This window comes from Anabrus simplex, chromosome 6, assembly GCF_040414725.1.
Source record: "Anabrus simplex isolate iqAnaSimp1 chromosome 6, ASM4041472v1, whole genome shotgun sequence".
NCBI classification, from domain to species: Eukaryota; Metazoa; Arthropoda; class Insecta; order Orthoptera; family Tettigoniidae; genus Anabrus; species Anabrus simplex.
This window is the reverse complement of record NC_090270.1, coordinates 12,204,504-12,229,725: the sequence shown is the minus strand read 5'-3', so window position 1 is coordinate 12,229,725 and position 25,222 is coordinate 12,204,504. Positions and strand designations below refer to the sequence as shown.

Genomic DNA, 25,222 nt, shown 5'->3' with positions numbered 1-25,222 from the left:
CAAGACCCTTAACAATGCTAGCTACCATTTGAGACTCAGAATAATGAAGCATAAAAATCCTAGCATTCAATTTGATAACCTGAATATACTCTGACAAATATTCATTCTAATGCTGAACTCTAAGATAGTGTTCCTGTACTAACGAAGGCAAGACACGAGAAGGATTGAAGAATTCAAGTACATGTGCATGAAACTGCTCAACGGTCTATCTGCTCAGAAAGAGCTCCAGACACATGTTGCTCAAATTATAAGCAATGACCTGATATTTCAATTCCATTAAAAAACAAAGGAAAGAAATAACCTCGTCAATGGAATTGGCAGTAAATTTAAATACTCAAGATAGTTGTCAACGGGTGAGATAAATTGGAGAAGATCTGTGAAAAGGTAGGGGTAAAATATACCCGGGAAGGAATTACAGCGGCATTATGACCATGATTCAAGGACACGAACTGAGCACTGTAATGTAAGGGATGGACTACCTGAAGAAACACGTGAGAAACAGGCTGGCATGCAGAGCAGAAGGAGCAACTTGGGAAATGTTACCCACATTAGAATGCTTGACACAATGAAAAGAAGTAGCAATATTACCTTCTTGTGAAAAGTTAGGACAATATTCCTGAATAACATCGTTACCACTTGTGATCACAGTACATGCTTGAGAAAAGGTAGGCAAAGAGGATTTGCGCGGTACATTAAACTCTTAATCACGGCCAAAGACTCGCCCAATTCATCTGTGGTTAGCTCCGGAATGGCCACGGGTAGGTTAAGAGAGGAAGCTAATAGACAGATATCGTCCAGAACATTCCTTGCGGGATTTACGTTCCTGAGTTCGTAGAGTAGTTCCTCCCCTCTCAAATGAGGGGAGCAATCTTGCCTAATTTTAAGGTCTGGTTAGCTCAATTAACATCTCCTGATATTTCGTTCACAAAATCCACGCGCTTTGCTACCAATGTAACCTTCGTTACTGCAGGTTAACGCGTAATAATAATTGTATGTATGTTCATTCCGTCAGCGATGCCGCTGGTGGGATCCTCAACAGCGCTGCCATCAGCTGTCATAGATGGCCTAGGCATCACTGAAGAGGCATACTAGGGAAACGAGGAGTGAGGTAGTTTCCCGTTGCTTTCCTCTCTGAGCCAGAGTTGCTATTACATATTGGTCTGCCAAGCCCACTGAAATGCATGCACCAACTGACCCTATGAACAACATTTTCACACCATTCAAAGCAGGGACTGGCTGCATTACTAGCGTCACTCAGTCACTTTCATATTGTCAAAGCCAAGGATAAGACAGACACAGATCTAAGAAAATTTTAACCTAAAAACATTTAGACTCAACCAAAAGGTTGGGAAACATGAATGGATGTGGCATGGGACGTAGCCTTTTGCTAAACAGAGAGATTACAACATTTTATTTTGAAAGAGAAACTCAAAAATTGAAAAAACTTTAGACACACAGTTACACTACGTGTTAATTAGACATACCTGCAGTGCACTAAAAGGAATTTTTGTCACTAAATTCAAACCTATCAACAACGTCCACTGAAATAAGGTATAGTCCCATAATACTCAAACAAATAAAACCAAACACACAGTTACAGTGTACTTACGCGAGGTGACGTAACTCCGAGGAATAATTACGACATAATACAAAAGTTCAGAGAAAGAGTATTGCTTCCAGACAAGCTGAGAAACGAAGTCATCATAGGTTATGATTTTCAATTCCGTGGTGACGTATAGCTAATATAATAGAGTTTGGGGGATGTTCCACCATTCAACACGTAGTAAAATATTTCAATTTTATTAAGTGAAGACCGGAGTCATCTTGTAGATAATTAAATCAATGGGAATCTGATAACTATCATCATGGGGATTGCCTACATACATCTCCATGACAAAATTATACACACAATGGCAATTGCCTAAATACTTACCAATAGGTTGTCCTAAAACATTGTGACAAATTATGTACAAAATGACATAAAACACTTGGCACTTTAAGAAAGATCTTGGATCTGGTTTTGTTATTATTATTATTATTATTATTATTATTATTATTATTATTATTATTATTATTATTATTATTATTGCTAGTGACTTTATGTCGCACCATCGCAGATGGGTCTTATCACAACGAAGGTCCTGGTTTAAAAATACTGCCGTCTGTATATGGAACACAGAACAGACTTGTTGGTCTTGTTTCAATCTACCAAAAAATATATGAACTGGTTGAAATATACACACTGACATGAAATGCTTGGTACTTTAAGGAACCGAACTCAATAGCTGCAGTCTCTTAACTGCGGCCAGTATCCAGTATTCGGGAGATAGTAGGTTCGAACCCCACTGTCGGCAGCCCTGAAGATGGTTTTCCGTGGTTTCCCATTTTCACACCAGGCAAATGCTGGGGCTGTACCTTAATTAAGGCCACGGCTGCTTCCTTCCAACTCCTAGCTCTTCCCTGTCCCATCGTCGCCCTAAGACCTATCCGTGTCGGTGTGACGTAAAGCAACTAACAAGAAAAAAAAAAGGTCCTTTAAGAAATTTCTTGGTACTGGTTTAAAAATACTGTTGTGTGTTTGTGGAACATGGAACAGACCTATTGGTCTTGTTTCAATCTAATAGATACGTAAAATTAAAACTGCACCCTTTCAATACTAATATTAAACTAAATAAGTTACAACATTTATTTGGAAGTAGTTTCGACGCTGGTGAGCGTCATCTTCAGCCAAACATGAGAACATAAACACTCCTAGTATGGGACTTGTATCTGGAGAATAAAACTTCAAATAATCACTATTTCAAAATCCTAAAGTCACGATTAGAACAACGCTTAACACAATTTAATTCTTTTCACTCAAGTTAGAACTTTGAAAGTACTGAGTTCGACTTAGAACTGTAAGATTCTCAAATAAATGAAAAGTCTTGACATAAATGAAATGTTATACAAAGGTCGAACCACATATAGAGTTTCTCTGTAAATATGACAGTCACAGTTAGAATGACACTTAAAAATTGTACTCTTTTGACATTAAAAAAGGTATTCTAATATACCGGTCAAAAAAACTTTAAAGATGAAGGAGAATTTTCGAAAACATAGTAAATTAAGCACACAGGAAATAGAAGAGTTCTTAAACATTTTATAATTTTTAACTTCTAACAACAATTTCACTTCCAGTGGAAAAATTTACGAGCAGGACAGTCTTCCTATGGGCTTCAGGAATAATGGCAAAAATTTATTTAGACCATTTGGAAAGCACCAAAATTGATAATAAAATTAAAGGTATTGTGCTCTGGACCCCCAATGTTGACAATACATTTGCCATAATAGATCACATCACCACCAACGGCGATATCGTCCTTCAACAGCTAAATGCAGTGGATACATGGATCAAGTTTACTCCCGAAGTTGAAATCAGTAATTATTTAAACTGTTTAGATATCACTACTAACAACAGCTCCAACAAATTTGCTTATGCTATCTTTGGAAAGCCCACCTAATCCGTAAACACCATTCGTCAAGATTCGATGCATCTGGACTCCAAAAAAGAGCAACCTTTTATAGCTTAATTTTCACTTCCCTTTATCCGACGCGAATCGTAAAAAAGAACTCAATGCCCTCTACTTAATAGTGAGAAAAAACAGTTTTGGCAGGTATTTCATAGACAGGATAGTCAGCAAAATTGTTAACAAATCCACTTCAACTCCGCTCAGAGAAAGAAAAGAGAAAAACAGATAACTACGCCACCTTCACTTACACCAATAGAAAGATTTACGAAATCACCAATATTCTTAAGTAACATAATGTCAATATTGCCTTTAAAACAGTCAACAACAATGCTAATCTCTTTTATAACCAGCACAAAATCAATAACATCGGGAATAAATACAACAAATCAGGTGTGTATATAAGTTAAATTGCAACCAATGTTCCGCAAGCTACTCTGGGCAAACCGGAAGAAGCTTAACACGTCAGCACCGCCAAGCACAAAAAATATTCGCCATCAGGACTCACATAACAGAGTCAATCATTCCTTCACCTCCATAGAGCAGGACTTAAAAAGTCTTTATTTGCATAACAAGGACAATTTAATCAACGTTTTATAAAACATCTTATTAATATAGACCGAAAATGCAATCCTGCTTACAATTTGAATGAAATTTCAGAAACTGTGGACATAATTTTTGAGGCATTACTCAACAGTTCCTCCACACAGTCGCTCCCCGCCTTCCCCTACTCTCCCCATCACACACGGCCTCCACAGTTCGCCTCCAATGTCAACGCAGCATCAGCACGTTAAGAAGGACTCTATTACCAATTTCATTGAACGATCTGATGTGTACAGTATTTTAATTTTCACTTTTAACGGTATTCAGGTGTTGTGCTCAGAACATTCCAACATATTCTTCAACATTTTAACTGACGCATTGGGCAGTCCGAATTATTTTAAATTTGTTTTTGTCCTTTGTGCTTAATCTTGAAACTTTTCGGCTGCTGATGTCTACACGATAAATAAAACGTTCCGTTATTTTTAAATGTTATTTAAATAAATAAATAAAAGAATTTAAAAAATTTAATATTGCAAAGGTGGAACATTTGACCATACCTTTCACGTATACATCTCCCAAGCCACTCTGGGAACAATCTGATTAAGTAGTACGCCAGTCGTGAAAAATCATTGTCACAACAGTACATCCAACTTGTTTGGTGTGCAGCTGTGGTGTACTGGGTTCAAGTCCACCTCAGTGAAGAAACAGATTGTTAAGAGCCCCACAGAAGAGGCTAAGTCAGCAAGAAGTTGTCGCAGAGCAGCAGTGGAGGCCTACTGATCCAGCCAGTGCAGGAGCAGCCCGGGAGCATACGGCACCTGGAGGAGCATCAGCATCTGGTTACGAGGAGAAGATTGCAGCTAATTCGGGCAGGGATGAGTACCCATACAGTGTTGTAAATATGGCAGGTTCCAATTCTCCTAATGATACGCCAGATAATATGTCAGATAGTAGTAATGCGGGGGAGGCGCACGATGTGTCAGTCACTGAGGGCTATCGGTTAATTGGTCATGAGTTCAGTGGTAGTAAACCAGAACAGCTTCGTGAGTTTATCGCCAATGTAGATGTTGCAGAATATGATCAAAGATAGGGAGCGGCCATTATTTTTTAAATATATCCTTGCGAAGATTACAGATTGCTGTCCAGGGGCGATATAATTAACTGGGACCAGTTATTACCGATGACAACAGATGCACTGTGGAAATAAAAAGAAGAACTTCCCTGTGTAAGAAAGCCTTTGAGGAGAAGAAGCAACTCTTAATTAATAAATTCTTAGATAATGAACAAAAGAAAGTAAAGAAGAGAGAATAAAAGTCAAAGGTTGGTCGAGAGATCCAAAGTTAATCATAATCTTGAAGATAAAAGCCGGAAGTCGGGGGCATATGGTGAAGTTCTAGAACACGTCGAGGATATGAAGTTGTAGAATAGAAGTTGAAGAACAGTTTCAAATAGGATCTCTATGGACCATCTCAAATTTTAAAGTAATGCTCAAATGTTGTAAGTTGTGAGTTTGTAGATATTCTAGTTGAAAAGGCATTAATAGTGGAATCATTTGACGGTGACAAAGATAGCTTGTAACGTTATGAGTTAGAAGTATTTGCAACAGTAGACTTCTTGCTACGTGTGTTATAGCTGAAGGTTTGCGTCAACGCAAACAGATCCCCCTCCAACACAAACCTTCAGCTATAACACACGTAGCAAGAAGTCTGTCTTTACTTTGATTATATACGATCTTTTGCCATCATCTAATTATAACCGCCAGACTATCAACTTTATTTTTATGCAATCTTACTACTTGTTGTATAACAATCTGTTGTTTTATCCATTGCACTTATTTTAGCAGCCTTCTAATGTTAATTTTGTTAATACTTCCACTATTATCTCATCACATTGTATTTTTAAACCATCATTGTTATTTTTAATGTTATTTTACTTCAAATCTCCTCAAGATTTTAAAATTCATTTCATTATTACATGTTATTTAGACGCTTATTTTTAATTTAAGGTTAAGACTACGGCTGATGATGCCTTCATGGAAGGTGAAACATGTACCACTATTAGTTAACAAATTTATGTGAATCATCCAAAATTAGACTTTGTATTGATTAGGTGTCTAATAAATAACTTACTGTTATTATTTCTATCAAATATCAATACGGACCAAAAATGATATTTATTACATGTAATGAGATGAAAAGGATCGCAGAGAGACGAGATCAATGGTTGCAGCGGTAGAGTGTCGGCCTCCAGATCCCAAGATAGCGGGTTCAAACCCGGCAGAGGTAGTCGGATTTTTGAAGGGCAGAAAAAAGTCCATTCGACACTCCATGTCGTACGATGTCGGCATGTAAAAGATCTCTGGTGACACATTTGGTGTTTACCCGACAAAATTAATTAAATCTCAGCCATAGACGCCCAAGAGAGTTTCGGTTTACTCGGTCTGCCATCTAGTGGGGGCCTAGAGTAAAACGGAACGTCGAAATTGACGAGCAGACAGCCAGATGGCGTCAAATTGAAATGTCTGCACACGGTAGCTGAGGCCATACAATTATTATTATTATTATTATTATTATTATTATTATTATTATTATTATTATTATTATTAATGGTTGCAGCGACAAGGCAAAGCCTTTAGATGATGATGATGAGCTAAGGAAGCCTTGGGGAATATTACAGCAAACAGGGTACGTTTGATTTGTATTTTTGCCAGCTGTTTCAAAAAAGCCAAAGCCTGAAGGAAACGATAGCACAATGGGCACATAGGATCGAAGAAACAGCAGTAATGTTTTGAAATTCGATCCTTGAAAACGAACCGGTAGAGTACCAAACAGGCCAGCGCAGAATGCTAGTGAAAATCACGATAGCGAGATTCATCCAAGGGATACACACAGCACGAATCCAGAGCAAGGTGGAGGATCGCAGCCCTCAAACTTTAGAGGCAGCCATTGTGATTGCTCGACAGAAGGAGGCCCTAATCAGTTGTCAGAAGAAGAGAGAGGCACTCCACAAGAATAGCTCAGCTTCGAGAAAGTGGGTCTGGTATAGTCAGCCCGTGAGCCACAGGAAATGCCAGTGGCAAGGCAAGGCCACATTGGGGACACAAAAACCTGGAAAACCTTCAAAACAATAAGGCATTATTGATATGCTTTAATTGCGAGAAGGAAGGCCACATGGCCAAGGACTGTAGACACAAAAATCGGAGCTCAGAGATGAAGGGAGACCTGAGGAGTAAAAGAAACTCCAGGTAAGAAACTAGATGTAATTACTGTGGTAAGCTTGGCCATTGGGCACGGCAGTGTAAAAAAAAGACTATCTGATCAGGATAGGAATAAAGCTGCAGGTACGGAGAGGTGAATATTGTGCGCACCTCTGGTCACCAACAGCTCTTGACTTAGAAGGAACCAAAATGTGTTAAGTGCGAAAAGAGAGGGCACAGAAAGGTCCGAAGTCAAAGCCCAGGCAGTGTTATGCCTGCGGCGAGGTCGCCACCTGCAATGGCAGTGCCGCACCAGATGCAATAGCGAGCATAGGAGCAGAGCTGGGAGCTCGCTCGCCAAGAGGTCAGTACAGGGATACCCAGAATGATGATAAACCCCGTGACAAGGCACGCGAGAGAGTGCAATCTAAAGTCTGTAAAAGGTGTCACATTCAGCTAAGGAGTGCTGGTTCAATTTCAAAAGAGGGGATTTAAATTAGCCATGAGCCACAAGACAGGGATGCTTGGGGCTCCTCCAAGGACTATCAGTCCCGGTAAGGTCAGACAGCAAGATGAGGAGACTGTGCTGGTAGTGGTAGCACGGCGTAGAGATGCCCTAAGATTCTTAATTGATACAGGTAGCGACGTGTCCCTTATAAAGGAAGGTTGTCTTCCTTATGGAACATTGATAAACCAAAAGGAAAATCTCAAATTGAAGGGAATTACTAAGGGATCGAGTCATACCAAGGGAAAAATCCGAATCCCCGTCGGAGGTAGATGCCCGGACTTTCATGTAGTAGATAACGATTTCAACGTGAAACAGGATGGAATTACCGGGAAGGGACAGCATCCTGAATTACAGAGAGGGCTATGCCATGATAGCCAGTGGGTGCAAAGGAAACTGTGATGGTGGTACTCGTACCGAGTGTAGAGAAGAGTGTGGTGGTAGAGGTAGATAAGCAAGCGGCAGGAAGTAAAACCAGGCATGTTTAACGAGAGCCCTTGTTAGCATCAAGCTAGTGGACGTAGGGAGTGAATCTCTGGCAACTGTACACAGGGTTGAAGGAACTGTGACAAGAGCCCGACCACGCAGAAGGGTAATAAGAATATCATAGTGTCAAATCTCGAACGCAGCGGATACAGGAGATGCTGAGGTTAGAACACTTAGCTCCTCAAGACAGGGAGAAAATTTATGCAATTTGTACAGCTTATCAGGATATTTTTCACTTAGAAGGGTATAAACTGACACATACAGATGTACTGCACCATGCTATCCCCACACCCGTAGATCAAGCACCGATAAATGTAAGACAGTACAGGTTACCTGAGGCTCAGAAAGAAGAGATAGGACAGCAGATAAATAAAATGTTGGAGGACAATATCATAACTCCTTCAACATCCCCATGGTCGAGTCCTATCTTATTAGTCCCAAAGAACATAAGACGCACTAGGCAAGCAAAAGTGGCGCATCGTCGACTTTCGACGTCTCAATGATGTCACTACAGGGACTACATTCTTTATTCCGTTAATTTCTGAGATATTAGATGCCCTAGGGGAGACAAAGTATTTTACCACTATGGATCTAGCTAGTGGGTACCATCAGGTGCTATTAAAACCTGATAGAGACAAGATGGCATTTTCTGCCGTAGGTAGGCATTACCAGTACAAAAGAATGCCCATGGGATTGCGGGATGCCCCAGGAACTTTCACGCGCTTGTTGAAGATGGCATTAACAGGGTTAGAAGGTATTAAATGCCTGGCATATTTGGATGATTTGACTGTGTATGCTAACACTGTAGAGGACCATAATCACAAACTGCGTGATGTTTTTCAAAGATTGAGGGAAGTAAATCTCAAATTAGGTCCAGACAAGTGTGAATTTCTAACAACAGAAGTGGCTTTCTAAGGTCATGTAATTACTAAGGACGTTGTTCAGTCCGATGACCGGAAAATTCAGGCAGTAAGAGATTTCTTCAGCCTACCACTATGAAAGGATTTCCAAACCTGTCAAACTATTATTGTAGATTTATTCAAAAAACAATAAAATAGCGAAACCACTGTATGAGTTACTTAAGAAGGAAGAACCATACGTTTGGACAGAAAATCAGGAGCACACTTTTCAAATTTTAAAGAATAAGCTAACAGAGAAACTGATACTGCAATACCCAGATTTTGAGAAACCCTTTATATTAACGACAGACGCCAGTAATAAGGCGTTGAGAGCTGTGTTATCACAAGGACAGATAGGTAAAGATTTACCAAAAGCTTACGCTAGTAGGACCTTAAATAAGGCTGAAAAGAATTATTCAGTGACGGAAAAAGAATTACTAGCGATTGTTTGGAGTGTTTCAGGCGGCATTTTGCGGTGGTAACTGACCACAAGCCATTTAATGTTCAAGATCTAGATTGATTAAGTTCTGATTAAAATTAGCCAAGTGTGATTTCGAGATAGTGTACAAGGAAGACAAGCGTAACTGTCGTGAGTAGGATTCCGGTTGGGATTGATGCACCTGAGCAGGAAGTGCGAATGGTCAGGTCTGGTGATACCAACCAGGGGACAGGTGACGAGGACCGGAATGCCAATAGGACACCAGTTTTACCCGCTAGTCCAGGTGATGATGTGCGAACGCAGAGACTCAGCTCTCAATCCGAGGATGCTTCGGCAGAGGTGACAGAGCCTGAGAACGAGGATGAGGCAGTTAATGATCGGGAGGAGTCACCAGAGAAGGTTAAAAACGCTAGCACAGAGGTAACGGAACAGGAAAAGTTAAAAATTATCAAAGAATGTCATGAGTGACTAGTGTTAGGCCACCAGGGCATTGCGAGAACTTATGCCCGGATGAAGGACCACATCCAGTGGGATGGGATGCAGGACATAGAAAAGTATATTCGCTCGTGCCCGTCGTGTCAAAAGAATAAGATTACCGAGCCAGAAATGAGGGCACCAATGGTAATCACAGACATGCCCAGTACAGTTGTCAAAAAGGTTGCCATAGATGTAGTGGGCCCTATGAATGTAACCGAAGCAGGGAGCAAATATATACTCACCTGTCAAGACCAGCTGTCTAAATAGTTGATTGCAAGTGCTATACCAGATCAAAGTGCCAAAACTATAGTACGAACTCTGATTAATAAAGTAATTCGCATTTTCGGCCTACCAAATGCCATATTGACGGACAAGGGTGCAAACTTTATGTCAGATGATTTTAAGAAAATTTGTAGAATATTGCGGATTAAGAAAATCCACACAGCAGCATTCAGGCCGCAGTGTAACGGTAGTCTGGAGCGCTCTGATAGGGTACTCACAGAATATTGGAGACACTATGTGTGTAGTTCACAAGATGATTGGCGATGTTCGTGTATAACACTAGCAGAGGTTATACACAATTTGAATTGATATTTGGATGCAAGGTGAATGTTCCAGGTGTGCTCCAAAAGAAACCTGAACAGAACTATAACAAATGTCAATGTCTTAGAGCACCTAACCAGACAACTCCAAGAAAGCCATGAGATAGCTAGGAAATCCATGATTAGAAGTAAAGAGAGAGAAAAGGAACGATATGATACTGCTCAAAATGAAATCTCATTCAAGGTAGGAGATCTTGTGCTGTTACGCAATGATGCCCTACGTCGGGGGCGCTCGAAAAAACTTTCCGCACCATTCCAAGGCCCCTATAAGACAACTGATGTATCAGGAGTGAATTGCACGCTACAGGTAAATAAGCATGGGAAGCAAATTAAGGTCCATAAAAATAGGTTAAAGATGTACATCAATTGAAGACGAAGGCATGAGGCCGCAGTGAGTTACACTTTCCCTCACTCCAATGGCATTGTGGATTAGCGATGACCGCTGATAGAGTTAAATGAAATACCCTGTCAGATCACGTTCTAAATTAGGAAAGTAATAGAAATTTGAACCTGACTGATTGAGGAACCATGGAATTTTGGTACAGGAGTACCATTGCGAGTACATCCTAAGTACCCGTCAGAGGGACTACAGGTGGCGAGACTGTACGTCCAGTTGTCAAACTTGCCAGAAAGGAACCCCAGGGTTTGGAACTGAGTATGGATAAAAATTATCAACAAATAAGTTGTGCACGTTTCAGAGAAACATTCACTACAAATAGTGAAAGATAGCACTGAGTAATGAAGTAAATAGCTTCTACCTGTAATTACTACAAAGTGCTCTACTGAGATGGAATCCATTCGCTTCCCTCACATGTGGAAGATTTACATGGTCCAGGTGACGAGATCTGGACACGGGACGCATTACACCACGGCGCGATCCAGACTGTAGGATGTGACTAATGGATCCCCACAGGGAGTGGCCTTGTGTTTAGCTGGTACAAGCACCCTGCGGGAGGACGGGTTCCACCTGGGGTATATCACCGTTAAGCCGGTGGCTACCCGAAGCGGTGTGATTCCTTTGAGAACGGAATACACCGAAGTGGTTGTTTTCGCCATGACGAGGACCATCCCGTGGGTTGTGACTCCAAAGATACAGGGTACAACTTCGGTGAGGTTACCTCACTTTTACTCATGAAGGAGATGACTTGCCGATTTGTTAGCAAATTACTACAGGCCTTGTTATCCTCAGTTGGCCCATAAGGATTGAGAGCCAATGAAGCTGTTCATTTAGCCATGAATCAAGGAGGAGTGACGCAGGGACATCATGCAGAGTAGATGGTCAGAACTATAGAGACAATGCCGTGTAAATGTCATACAGATAAAGGGGAAATTTTTAATATGAGCTAGCAATAGCTCTTAAGAATTGTTTAAAGCTGCCCAGAAAAGTGAAGTCTCACCGAGAGCAGAAAGCTACTACATAGCTATGTTACTGAGGTGTCAGTTCACGAAAATGAATTTTTGTATGTAGCCAGGTATTCAAAGAAATACTTCCAGGCTAGTGGTGAAGGTAATTCACTGAATGACAGGTAGACGGCCAACTGTGTAGGTCGAAGCAAATATCCTGTTAAGTAAGGCTGCGTATTCAGTGAACAGTACGGGTGAACGACTGAGATAATTACAGTCAATACTGAGTGTTTAGTCAGGAAGAGATGAGCAGATGAATGAGGGGTTTCATAAACACTTAGCAGTAAGATGTGTGAAGGTCGAAGAGAAGAAAGGTAGGCGAGTGGGCCAGGCCGTACGGTAACCCTCGCTGTCATAATACAGTGGACATCAGCATACACCAGCCAGCTGGACTTCAAGGTAGTTTATTATGAAAATACACCTGTTGTATATTTTGATGATCAAGGGGAAGCACAATTATATACTATAGAGTGGAAGTATATTAACCTAACGTGTTCACAGTAGCTCGCAAAAATTTGCAAATGACCAAAATCCTATGTGTACAAATAGAAAAGGAGCTACACATTATGTGCGAACATGAGGTAATGCTAGTAGAGCACCAATTTTAAAGAATTCAAGGGATGAAGGACCTGATTAGGAGAATCACTAAGATCGACATGCCGGAAGGCATGGGAAAGGAAATAGACGTGGGTTAAAAAATGCAATAGGCACCATAGCAAAGACCCTATTCGGTACCTTCGATGAAAATGATGCTACATATTACGTAGGCAAAATTAAGGAGTTAGGACAGGAACAGTTGTCCATGATTAGAGTAGCAAAAGATCAAATATGGGTGGTTAAATCCACCTAACAGTCGGTCTGTATGACATCACTGCGAATGAACTAAAGCTGAGTGAGAATTTCGAACAGCTTAAGAATTTTATTCAGAATGAGACGGCAGGAATAAATGAAACTTTCAGACAGTCAGAGATGAAAATTGTAGATTGTAATTTAATACGTTTACCTTGGGGTTTGTCTCTGGTAGTTCTGTATCACTTCATGTACGCTAGAGTTTAGGAGATTACATTCACTTCACTGTAAATTGTAATCGTACTAACTTGCATTGTACTACTGGATTTGTAGCTAGTTGTATAGTTGGTTTGAACTTTGAAACTCGTAGTGAAGCCCATTATCAAAGAACCTTTAAGATGTGTATCACGGAGCGTATACTTCGTAAATCGTAAAATGGTGGATTTTGTTCGGAAAGTATTTGTAAAATTTTTTTTTTTTTTTTTTTTTTTTTTTTGCTAGGGGCTTTACGTCGCACCGACACAGATAGGTCTTATGGCGACGATGGGATAGGAAAGGCCTAGGAGTTGGAAGGAAGCGGCCGTGGCCTTAATTAAGGTACAGCCCCAGCATTTGCCTGGTGTGAAAATGGGAAACCACGGAAAACCATCTTCAGGGCTGCCGATAGTGGGATTCGAACCTACTATCTCCCGGATGCAAGCTCACAGCCGCGCGCCTCTACGCGCACGGCCAACTCGCCCGGTTTTGTAAAATTTTCACTTGTAAATAATATTTTTCAAATTTAAGGATCACGACGAATTATTTCAGAACCTGCAACCTGAGCCATATCCATGCCCTCACAAGGTCGTAGTTCCTTCCATTTTCCTGGTTCATTGTCCACTGGTTGGCCCTACTGATATTTCGTATTATGTTGTCGATGGCAGAGATCCGTGTAGGCCAGCTGATGTTTCTCTGAGTGTATAGTGTGTAGTTGCTCTTACTTCCCTCCTTTATTGTGTTTAGTACTAGTTTTGTGTAACCACCGTAGTAAAGGTTACAAAAATAACTTTGAATAAGCACCTAATTGAGTTACAGGGATTTTTAATACAATTACATGAGCATTGTCAGATTTTGCTAGATAAAATTTGCAGACAGGCACGGTAACTGTCCAAGTGATGATTTAGTAAGGGCATATAAGAAGGCCAAGAGGGATTTTCCAAACGGGTATATGATCTGCCATGTGAATTACAAGCCACTTATGGGTACTTGATTTTTAAAATATCCACAATGAGTGTGTACTTAACACAAGATACCTTCGTATATGTATTACGTACTCCATTTACTAACAGAATAAAATACAACCTATACCAGTGTATTCCCTTTTCTACTCCCATGAGAAATAATCCAAATCATTATGTGTATATTTCTAATGAAAAGCAATATGTTATAATTGATCGAGAGAAACAAACTTACGCCGAGTTAAACGAAGAACAAGTTGAAACAGTGCAAAAAGACTGATAATGGACAGAAATTTTGCAAATCAAATTTTCCAATTAATAATGTAATGTCAAGGGTAATTGTGTTGTCAAATTGTTAACTGGTGTTAGTCATATTCCTGAAGATTGTATGAAAAGTGTGATGTCTGTTTACGAACTAATTTGGATACCTATTGATGATAGTAGCTTTATTTTTGTATTACGCACCACAAGAGACAAAAGTGACGAGTGTATGCCAAGATACTATTAGTGTTTAAGTGGTGTTCACAGACTTGTGCACAGTGTATTGTCCCACAAGTAACATTCAAAGTACGGGTTCAGTCAATACCACAACTAAAAAGGACTTACTTCCAGACATAATGTTGGTTTATGATTGCTGCAAGCAATTAGACAGTGAAATTAAACTAGGTGATGTGCCTGAATTAAACAGAGTCACAGTAGGTAGCTTACTGAACCACATAAGTGGGCAAGTCACAAAACCGAGGAAGTAGAAACCCTCGTTTTGCAAAAGGAAAAGGACTTTAAGAAACAAATTGTCCAAGAGTATACAAATTTATTTAAAATTGTTAAAGGTAGTATTTTGTTTGTAGTGATACTGTTGATCTGTTGTTATTATTGCTACTGTTGTGGTTGCTGTAGGAGATGTGAATATTTATCCAAATGTATAGAAGACAACAATTTATGTATTTTTCAGAACGTAATTACCAACGATCACAGAGCCATGGTCTCTGACGAGGGCATTACTGTCCATTTTCAGCATCCTAGACTTCCCCTGGCAACTCAGGATCGGTACCGGAAATAGAATTATATGAACAGCGTGCAGTGGGCAGGACAAATGACAGGGATGACTTGGCACAGCGCACCCCAGACCAGGAGCGTAGAGCTTCTGGCAGAGGTGTCTTGTCCGTCCCAGACTCGAACTCAGGACAACCACTTCTTCCGAGGTTCGAACCTGTAGTCAGGAACATAGGAGGAATGGTGTCGCTTAGGAATGACTAGGTAATAATGGGAGAATATATATGTACATATTTATGCCTATGTATAGTGGTAATTGACACAATTAGTGTGCACAATATTAGAGGAAGCTTTTGATGTTAGATTTTAGAATATGGGAAAAGCATTGAGTGTGGAAATGCGCAGCCCAGTTGTGCAATAAGGTGACATGGCTTGGTCAAACAATGGTTACCACACCTACCTGTAAAAACAAGGGTGAAGATCGCCTTGTAGAAGTTACAAATCATGTTGAACGAATTGGTGGAACTCAGTTCCCACGGAGTGAGAGTTTCTACTCCCTTCGAGAAGCTCGGGTGTGACCGACAAAGTATAAAACAGGGAGGCACGCCCAGGCAGTTGTAAGCCAAAACTCTGTCGGTCAGCGCAATGTTATCGCCGTAGTAATAATAATATCTTCAAGTTGGGGACTTAGGAAAGCTACAGAGTTGAATAAACTATCATGTCAAGATTGTGTACACATGTACGTAATGTAAATAGTATCTAGTTGAAGGCATTAAATGGCAACTAAGGGAAGCAGAGGACTTTGGATTTCTTCACACCCAGGCCCATCGTATACATCTCCCAGACTACTCGCGGAACAATCTGATTAAGTAGTATGCCAGTGTCACGGCACCCCATCTTGTTCATAATCTATTAGCTTCATTTCCGTATTGATTGCTATTACAACATAAAATAATTTAGAAGCCTCCACCTTATCAACTATAAAGCAGTAAATTCAGTCAGTACCGGTTTCGACCCCGATGGGGTCATCCTCAGCTGACACACATTAAATTGGTTTCAAAAACATCATATGTAAAACATTACACCTTCATATAACTGACTCAATTAAACCGAACATTAAAAAGTTGCTTATTAATGTAGTAAATGGATCTTATTCTTTGGCTTGTAACCTCATGTGTTTGTAAAATTGTTACATATTTACAGCATTATCGTCTTCAAGATATATCTACATCAAAAGTTTTAGACCCGATGTAACAGGCCAGTTAAAAATAAATGAAATGGTAAAAACAAGTAAAATGTTCTGATTTGTACTGTTTGTTATCGCTGCATTGTACTTGTAAACTGGTGAGTGCACGGTGTATATATGCTAAAGTTGAGCCTTATGGTTGTTTTCATTCGTTCCTTTGTGCCGTTATTAAGTTAAATAGTGCCTATTATGAGCTGAATTTCATTTGATATGCCGTACATCTTGAAGCAAGGTTTGAATTATATCGATGTTAGTCAATGTACACTTGTTCTGGTGATAACGTGAGGGCTTCTCTTATGTTGTAGAATATGATATGTTGAGTGTTGGCACTGTACGGCTGCACGTCGAGATCTTGACTTCTAAACCATCTTGTTTGTAAACAACATTGTTGAATGTAAAGTAATTATTATTAATTAAAAATCTTAAGATGGTCATAAAGTCTCGAATTATTGAAAGAAAATAACTTCACAACAGTTAGCTTAGCAAACTAGAAATTCAAGACTTTATCACCATCATAAGATTTTTCATTAATAATAATTCACATTCGGCGATGTTGTTGACAAACAAGATTGTTTGGCGATGGGATGACCGGCCTCGGGAATTTTAACTCAGATTTACCTCGATTATCTAGAGCATTTCGTAATTGATAAAGATGTTAAATTTGCTAATATTCAGTTCTGGGCCAGGTATGTGGATGACACGTTTGTAAACCTAGATGAACGTTCTATTGAAGCACATTCTACCCTAAAAAAACCTTAATAGCATAGATCAGCACATCAAATTCACCCTGCAATCGGAAACAAATAGATCAATCAATTTTCTGGATTTAACTACTAAAAGACTTTCGTCCTCTTTTACTTATAGTATTTACAGAAAACCAACTCAAACGGCTACTACCATTAGATATGACTCATGTCACCCTCAAACGAACAAGAGTCTGGTAAATCGTGCCATGTCCAAAACTGATTTGAATAGACATCTGTTCTATAGCTAATGCTAATGGTTTCAAAGAGGCCTTTATTGAAAGAATAATTAACAAATTTAAGTATTGTCCTAAAACCACCTTACCAAGAGACAAACCAAATGCTGTTACTTTTCCACATTTACTTTTAACAAAAATGTATATAAAGTCACAAATATTTCCAAAAAACACAATGTTAAGATTTTGTTTCGTACCAACAACAAAAATGTCGATATTTTGCACAACCCCTCCCCTGCTAATGAGGGCAACTCTTATAGGTTTTGCTGTAAGAACTGTTCTTGCTCATATGTAGGTCAAACAGGTTGTTCCTTCACAATCAGGTGTTAATGCAATTAAATATAACAAGTTTTCTGCAGTAGACCAACGTATGAAGGATTCTAATCATACCTTTACTGAATTCGATCAAGATATTGAGATATTGGAGGTCCTAAACAAAGGTCCCTTGCTTGATGCTATGGAAAATTGTTACTTTGACCTGGACCATTATTTTAATGTAGGCCTAAAGTTAAATGACATCTCCGGAAAACCAAAAATTTTATTTGATTTTCTTATTTTAGTTCTTGCTAATAACAAAATTCCTAACTGCAGCTCTATCTTTCATATTATGCATAACACTTTCTTACGTTACGCATATCCTTAGTTATACTCTCCTTAATTCCCTTCTCTCATTTGTCTCACCTCCTCTTGTCCCTTTCATTTTCTACCTGACAATTTACTTAATTTTATTTTCAACCTTTACTTCCCCTTGTTTATTTCTGCATAATTTACTTATCTTTATTCTTCTTTTTACTACTTTGACCCTGCAATAAACTGAGAAAAATTTCCTTGAAGTTCTTATTAATGATACAAGTTCCACCTTTTTAAATAGATTTCAATATTCAAGTTAAAGGAGACTATCCACAGCTGTATTACAGTTCGCACAGAAACTGTTTACAACATTTAAAACAGACGACTCTTCACAATTTGTTTTTCAAGAATAATTTTAATATTTATAAAGAGACTCTATACATGTATCATCAATTGTGACAAGATCTTTTATTTAAATTGAGAATGTTCCTACTCTAAGTAGAACTCAGGACTTTCAAGGTTACATCTTGAGTAAAATAATTAGGTGCCGTTCCAACTGTGACTGTCATATTTACAGAGAAACTCTATATGTGGTTCGACCTTTGTATAACATTTCATTTATGTCAAGACTTTTCATTTATTTGAGAATCTTACAGTTCTAAGTCGAACTCAGTACTTTCAAAGTTCTAACTTGAGTGAAAAGAATTAAATTGTGTTAAGCGTTGTTCTAATCGTGACTTTAGGATTTTGAAATAGTGATTATTTGAAGTTTTATTCTCCAGATACAAGTCCCATACTAGGAGTGTTTATGTTCTCATGTTTGGCTGAAGATGATGCTCACCAGCGTCGAAACTACTTCCAAATAAATGTTATAACTTATTTAGTTTAATATTAGTATTGAAAGGGTGCAGTTTTAATTTTACTTATCTATTATTCTCAGTTCAATACAGACTTAAAATTGAAATTCTTAAATTTAAATTGTTTCAATCAACTTGAAAATATTTGAATTAAAACACATTTGACAATGAAACATGACAAATATAGAAATTGCTTTGCTCTAGTTCACATAATCTTGCAGTGCTTTTGTGTAGTACGGAACAATTAAAATTGAAAAAATTGATAAGGAGATTCCACCTATTCAATACCAAAGAATAAGAAATGTAGTGAATTACATTCTCATTTAATAATAATTAGAAATGGTACCGGTTTCGACCCTAGTCCAGGTCATCATCAGCCGATTAAGAAATGGAAAACAATGCATAGGATCAGTACAAGAGGCAATATGAAAAGGAAATGAACGGGGGTAGACACTGTAAAACTTAGAAGAAATAAAATACAAGTCATTCAAAAGAAAAACAGTGCGCAATTCTCTTAGCGGCAGCAAGGCACACGCAGCGCTAGGCAAAGTCCCACAATGATTACGAATAGCGGAGAACTGTTCAAAGCCAGTTATTTAAACACTGTCGGCATAGAGTCACATCACAATCAAACACATACGAAGGTCAATATTCGTGTAGGAGTTGAAAACGAGCAGGCTCCCGGTGATCAGCGCAACACATTCAATATCAGGCACTGTGGTTTCAAACGCCAAAGTAAAATGGAGAATAGCTTGACGATCCAGTTATTTTCCTTGGTTGCGGGAAAGTAAGTATATAGATAAATATACAGTTCAATATAATTGAGTAAGTAATTGTGCTCTTATAGAATTCTTAGAACAGTTTAACTTTAAATAGTATGGAAGAAACTTAGTGGTCTTGTGTTACGAATAATTGGTATTTTTAAATTGGCTCAGCGGTTGGGGAAACATCCTTCATTATGGGACATCTGCTGTTGGAACGTCTACTGTTGTTGTTGATGTAGAATTGATGATGGTATGGCCTTGGTTTATGGCACCGTGTCTGAGAAAAAAGAAAAGAAATGAGAATCTTATGTGTGTGTTCGGGTTTGATTGTAAAGTGATTTAAATAGTACTGTTCCTGCTCGCGTTGACCTGCCGTTAGAAGAGTGGGATGTGCTCTGTTCGACTGTGTTTGTGTGTGTAGTGCTTATTATTGGCTAGGGGAGGGGGGTGGGGAGAGGTGGGGCAGGAGCGGTGGCTTGCTTTGGGTTGGTTGAGGTGTAGAGTGGGTGTGTGAGAGTGGGAAAGTGATTTGTTGTCGAGCCATTCTGCCTAGATATGTCTTGATGGTGAGGGGATGAATGGCCTCGTAAAGAATGTTTGTTTTTTCGGTGGATTCGTTCAGATTATGATTAAAATTGACTTGTTGGTCTAACAATATGTAAAACATTTCCTTGATATTGAGTAAAAGTCCCTTTTCCTTGGTTTTAATAATTTGTATGTCCTTGTCTATGTCAGAAAATTTATGATCGGACTTGTGCGTGCGTGCGTAGATCCATGGCTGAAAGTCTGTTATGTGTGACTGCATTAATATGTTCGATGTACCTGGTGTTTTTCTTTGTTTTTTTGTTTGCTAGTGGCTTTACGTCGCACCAACACAGATAGGTCTTATGGCGACAATGGGACAGGAAAGGCCTAGGAATGGGAAGGAAGCCGCCGTGGCCTTAATTAAGGTACAGCCCTTCAGGGCTGCCAAAGTAGGGTTCGAACCCACTATCTCTCGGATGCTAGCTCACAGCTGCGTGCCCCGAACCGCACGGTCAACTCGCCCGGTAGTTTATTTTGTTGGAAGTTACTTTGAATAATGGAAATGGTCTCATCTAAAGGAATACTCAGGTTCATATTCTTGATGTCGAAGGATGCTAGTGAATGATAAGATTGAATTTTGAGCTTTTTGGTGTTGTTGCAAAATTCTAATGTGTTTTTAATGGAAGTTTTTGCTTGAAGGGCGTAGTGATTTTTGAGGAATTTTTGGATAAATGGAGTTGGTTTGTAGGTATGGCTGGGTCTGAAATTGACTATTGGTCTTACTGTGGATGTTTTCTTTATTTTTATTTTTTTGCTGTTGGAAGCTTGGGGTTCATGGTTATTAATTTACTGGAATCTTGTTCACTGAGAATAAATGAAGTGTTCTTAAGTAAGAGCTTCAGATTTGTAATTTCCTTCTTCAAAAAAGTTGGTGGTTTTTTGGATATAGTCTTCTTTGTCTAACATGACGGTGGTATTTTCTTTGTCCGCTTGTGTAACTATGAGATTGTTAGATTTTATTTTCTCTTTTAATTGGTTGATTTGTTGATAAATATATATTTATGGTTGGGGCAACTGTCCTACCCACTTCCGGGCCCATGAAAGAGAAACATTAAATATCTTGGTGGAGGGAAAAAGTTAAACATGATAAAGATAAATGACTTCATGTAGTTTTCACAAGTCGGGGTGAGTGGTTCAGATGGTTGAGGTGCTGGCCTTCTGACCCCAACTTGGCAGGTTCGATCCTGGTTCAGTCCGGTGGTAGTTGAAGGTGCTCAAATACATCAGCCTCGTGTCGGTAGATTTACTGGTTAGGTTTGTTAGGTTTTTTTGTTGTTGTTAATTAGTTTCTGATCGAAACCGACTTTCAACCTATTAGGTCGTGTAATGTACATTTAGTACATGTGGAAGAGATTTTAAGTACAGAACAAAAATGGCCAACCTGACACCAGTGGTATCCGAACCCACAACGTCCCGGGAGGTACTAAATGTACGTAACACGACCTAATAGTTTGAAAGTCGCTTTGGATTACAATGCGATCGTGAAAATTCAATATTCATTAATTGGTTTTTTTAATCGTTTTCTAGCTTCACATCTAATTTCTTCTTGATGAAGCATGAAGAGTTTGCTAATTGTGAGTTCCATTGGATTGCGGACTCCAATTGAATTTTGGACCTCTGCTTAATATTTAATTTCAGTTTCATTAAAAGTTGTTTTAGAAATATTTACGATTAGGAGGTTGAAATTATGCTCATTGGGTATTTCGATGCTAGTGTTCGACAGTGTGATACCTCTTTTATTTAACTTAGGTGATGGGGAGTGATTATTACTGACGTGCGCTTTTTTGAGCTTATCTATTTTCTTGTTGAGATTGCCTAGTTTCTTAACGGCAATGTTTTCCATTGCGTAAAATGTGTGTCTAAGAAAATCGTCCCAATAAGTTGGGGGAAGGGTGCGAGCTGCGTCTAAGTGAGCCTCGTAGAGATGAGTGTTCAAAAATGTTTTTTTCCTATATACGAACTTTATTTCTTCTTTTAGCGAAATTTTGATGGTTTAACTATGAATGTTTCGTGTTTGGAATGTTGACCAATGTTTTACGTTGTATGCTTTTAAAAATCTAGGCGTTAGATTATTGAGAATACATTCTTGCAAAAAAGTTATATCTTTGTTAATGACCGTTATCTTTTTCCTCAGATTTAACTATTTGTAAGCGTATTTGTTGGCTGTACTATCGTAGGTTATGATTTTCATTTCCGTTTTGACATATAATTAATATGATGGAGTTTGAGGGATGTTCCACAATTCAACACATCCCACTCTTCTAACGGCAGGTCAACGCGAGCAGAAACAGTACTATTTAAATCACTTTACAATCAAACCCGAACACACACATAAGATTCTCATTTCTTTTCTTTTTTCTCAGACACGGTGCCATAAACCAAGGCCATACCATCAACAACAACAGTAGACGTTCCAATAGCAGATGTCCCATAATGAAGGATGTTTCCCCAACCCCTGAGCCAATTTAAATATACCAATTATTCGTAACACAAGACCACTAAGTTTGTTCCATACTACAGAAAAGCACTGCAAGATTACGTGAACTAGAGCAAAGCAGTATCTATATTTGTCATGTTTCATTGTCAAATGTGTTTTAATTCAAATATTTCAAATATTTTCAAGTTGATTGAAACAAGACCGACAAGTCTGTTCCGTGTTCTACAAACACATGGCAGTATTTTTAACCCAGATCCAAGAACCAAGTATTTCATGTCATTGTGTGCGTTTCATGTCAGTGTGTATATTTCAACTAGTTCATATATTTTTGAATAGAATGAAACAAGACCAACAAGTCAGTTCCGTGTTCCACAAGCAGACGGCAGTGTTTTCAAACCAGAACCAAGAACTTTCTTAGAGTGCCAAGCGTTTCATGTCAATGTGTATATAATTTGTCATTAGTAGAGACGAGAATTATAGGCATTTTATTATTATTCTTCTAAAACAGCTAAAATAGGCAATCATATAGGCCCTTAAATTACCCACAATAGGCATGTAAATAGGCACTAACATGTAAAATAGGCAACAAAATAGGCATGAAAAAAATACTTATAATTCAATAACACGCTCAGTTACTATAAAATGAATTTACAACAACCAACGTTTCAATGTTTTGGGTAACAATCTTATTCCCCTGCCGGGCAGAATGTTTTGTACTGAGAGAAATCTCTAACATCACAGGAAGTGATTATACAAAACTTCAATGAAGCCACTTCATCTGGTTTTAGTTCAACTGCTTCATCTACCCCACCTCGTAGCACCCTGGCTACTTTTACCATCGTTTTCCATCATTGATTCTGCTGTAGGATTCTTATGGAACTTTTTACTAACAGCGGCTACCTTCTCAGAGGTTCGGTCAACATTTCTCCTGACTTCTTCCACAACCCTAAATGACTCCACCGGGGGAAAGCCACTCGTCTCCTACTTGGTGATTGCTCCCGGCAGCTTGTTGAAGTCTGAAGATGCTCCAGTTTATGTATGAGGATGTTAGCTCCCATCATTGCAGTGCACAGGTCTATAGAAGATTGTTGTTGGTCGCTGTTCACAGTGGACTGGTAGAAAAGCTGCGATGACAACGCTTTCTGTACTCGTGTCAAATGCATCACCGTATTTCTATGTTAATCTATATGGTATTTTTTTCACATTTGATCTGAAAAATAATAAAATTGACTTAAATTACAATGTTCTTATATTTCTACAGCTGGGCTAATTGGCAATAATGCTTAGTATTAACATAAGAATGGCCTATAGCCTCCGGAGAGGCCTAGTGCGGGTCTTTTTCTCGTAGACGGCCTATTAGGCGACCTGCATGTCTGTGAACATGAGGGCGATACCTGGCATGATTTCTAATGCTGAAAATGCCACACACACCCAGCCCCAGAGCCATTGGAATTAACCGTTTACGTTTAAAATTCCCGACCCGACCGGGAATCGAACCCGGGACCCTATAAACCTAAGGCCAGTTCTGAACATTCAGCCAACGAGTCGGACAGTATAAACATGCATTTCTCTCATTAAAAATAGAGAAAGACTATTAGAGGTGATGTTTCTAGAAGTACAAAACTTTAAAGTAGGAACAAGAGAATTTGTAATTTACAAGGAAATATGTCCTCAGAATGTTCAGTTATAATCTGGCAGTTTCCTGTCGAGTTCACCGGATGAAAAAAAATCATAAAAATGATGGGAAACGATACCTGAGTAGCGTAGAAGAGAGATCCTTCCTATATGTTTGTCAGAAACTCACAAGCTGCCTCTAGCAGAATTCTTACTTATATAGAAGAATTAAAACGGAGGCACTATACTATACATCTCATATTTGTGAACATTTTATATGTTGCTTTGGTCAGCTGTTGTGAAGACTATTTTCTGTTGCCTGCAAAAGATCCTGCATCATGTGTGCCCATACGGCTGCCAACCGCGTGGTTTGAAATTGTCGTGGCATGCGCCCATAACCTTACTTTTTGTCACAATTTAGCAAGACTCTAGATGGCATACTAGAGCTTACGCACCCCATACTCTCTTTCCTTGCCGCCTACAAGCACAACGGTTACTAACCGGACCTCGCCAATCCAGACCAACGGTCTTTTCACTGGCCTGGTCTTGTAAAGATGGTCTTTGTAGCTTGTTAAACACACTGTGACATCTTGTACGTCTAGCCTCTGTGATATCGTCCTAGCTGCACCACATTCGATCTTCACCCTATGATGCGCGGAGGCGTAGCGGAAGTTCACTAGAGCCTACACATAGCGCTGGTGAAAGTAACTCACGATTTTAAAAATTACAATTCATTTGTAGTCCGCTTCTGTGGTGTAGTAGTTAGCGTGATTAGCCGCCACCAACGTAGGCCCGGGTTCGATTCCCGGCTCTGCCACGAAATTTGAAAAGTGGCACGAGGGCTGGAACGGGGTCCACTAAGCCTTCGGAGGTCAACTGAGTAGAGGTGTGTTCGATTCCCTCATCACTGGGCGAGTTGGCCGTGCGGTTAGGGGCGCACAGCTGTGAGCTTGCATCCAGGAGATACTGGGTTCGAATCCCACTGTCGGCAGCCATGAAGATGGTTTTCCGTGGTTTCCCATTTTCACACCATGCAAATGCTGGGGCTGTACCTTAATTAAGCTACGGCCGCTTCCTTCCAACTCCTAGACCTCTCCTATCCCAACGTCGCCAT

General features: G+C 39.3%; 1 protein-coding gene across 1 annotated transcript in view; it reads left to right on the top strand.

Annotated features, from left to right (window-relative positions):
• Window positions 1-25,222, top strand: part of LOC136876030 (developmentally-regulated GTP-binding protein 2) — a 155,556-nt gene that overhangs the window by 107,805 nt on the left and 22,529 nt on the right. The window lies entirely within an intron of this gene.